Raw genomic sequence first — 1,836 nt, 5'->3', positions numbered from 1 at the left:
TGTGTGTGTGTGTGTGTGTGTTTGTGTGTGTGTGTCGGTGTGTGTGTATTGTAGGCCCACGTAATATTTGTTTGTGGTTATGCATGTGAATGGTGTACCTGTCAATTTCTGATTTCATGTTTGTGAGTTTGTGTGCATACGAGTAAAAGAGTATGTGTGTCTGTGTGCAGGTATGAATGTATGTGTGATTGTGTTTGTTAGTTAATGTGTGTATGTCTGTGTCTGTTTATTTGTGTGAGGAAAAAACGTATGTGTGTCTGTGTGCACGTAAGAATCTATGTGTGATTATGTGTGTGATTTAGAGTGAATATGAATGTTTCGGTTTATTAGTGCCAGTAAAACGTCATGTGTGTCTGTGTGCACAAATTAGAGTGATTGTGTGTTTGTGTGTGTGTGTGTGTGTGTGTGTGTGTGTGTGTGTGTGTGTAAGAGAGGACCAGCTAATGTGGTCCTGTTATGTAAAAGTATAGTGCAGCAAATGCGTTCAACGCCGTTCAAACAAAAGAATCCACTTCATGTCCTTGCACACTAGACATAATCTTGTCCCACCCACTGGGTTCTGCGCAAGCTTCATGTTAGATTCTTTCTCCTATCTTTCATACGTCACATTGATCCTTCCGACACACACAACAACAGGTTGATCTTTTTTAAATATCTCTCTAAAGTCGTCTGGGACAATGTGTGACTCTTTCCATTTTCTTTGGCACTCTCTATACTATAAAGGCCTCTGAGGCTTTGAAAGTGACAGTCAAGGTAGATTTTGCCTGTATTCTGTCTGTAGTAATGGGAAAGCAATTTCGTCAAGTTTGTTGAAGAGCTACTAATCATACAATTGCTTGTCCTCTTCTGTTCTCTTGTAATAAAAAAAAAAAAAATCGCGGAGCTCCCATCTCCAAGTCATGTAAACTGTCTTTGCAACGGCCACGAATAATCACTGTGTGAGTGCAGCTGTACACATACTCATTGTTTTGCATATAGGAGGAATGTATGAGATTCGTTTAAAATTGAAGTGTAGATCTCGAGAGTTAAAGTTGAAGATTTGTTGAAGAGAGAATTTTTGGGGCGAATATGTTCATAGGTTGCTATATTTTGGAGTGACAAATTAAATTGTTATTAAGAATCATCTACCCAGCACTGATTGACTAGCCTAATCAATGATTCAAGAATTGTTCATGACAGACACAGCAAGGGGCGCACACTTAAAGTAAATAACGAAACGCGAAAAGTCGTGACAAAAATATTTTCCAATTGTTGTAACAAATGTGAAATAAACGCCCCTAAGGTGTCAATCTTAGACTTTTAAAAAAATGCATTCGTCAGTAGCTTTTGTCACAGCTTACACTTACCGACTTGGTCGAGTCAGTATTAGCAGAATTATTCTTTGGTGCCATCTTGCCCTTTCTTAACTACGCTACCAAACCTAGTGATACATGTACATTACGCAAACTGCCTTGACAAAATCTTCTGGCTATCGATAGGGTTCGATTCGAGTCGAAGTTAGCAAAGGTTGTTTTGATGTTACCCTCCAGTCTGTTTTGAAAAAGGCCACAGTCGTGTGGGTCACGCCGCCTACGCGACAGGTGAACACTCTCAACAAGTCACTGAAACTGCGTGATTCAACTGCCCATTCGCCATCGGGCTGCAAAACTGGCACTTGGGCGGTTGAATCACGTAGAAATTGGGGACCATTGTGAGATACGCGATTGATTTACTGAAGGATTGAAACACATTGCAGTAAACGTTCAAATTTAGAATTTTAACATAAGGTGTATCAAAGGCTGTACTACTCAAAGCGATCAAAAAGTGATTTTCGAAAATTTAGTCACTTAGGCTATA

The 1,836-nt window shown here is 39.7% G+C and overlaps 1 protein-coding gene across 1 annotated transcript in view; it reads right to left on the bottom strand.

The window, feature by feature from the left end:
• The window catches only part of LOC101864323 (amidase), a gene marked incomplete at its 5' end in the record, with an annotated part of 15,335 nt that overhangs the window by 1,756 nt on the left and 11,743 nt on the right, over positions 1-1,836 (bottom strand).

This window comes from Aplysia californica, unplaced genomic scaffold, assembly GCF_000002075.1.
Source record: "Aplysia californica isolate F4 #8 unplaced genomic scaffold, AplCal3.0 scaffold00532, whole genome shotgun sequence".
Lineage (NCBI taxonomy): Eukaryota > Metazoa > Mollusca > Gastropoda > Aplysiida > Aplysiidae > Aplysia > Aplysia californica.
Note: the sequence above shows the minus strand (reverse complement) of the source record. Positions and strands in the feature narration are given on the sequence as shown.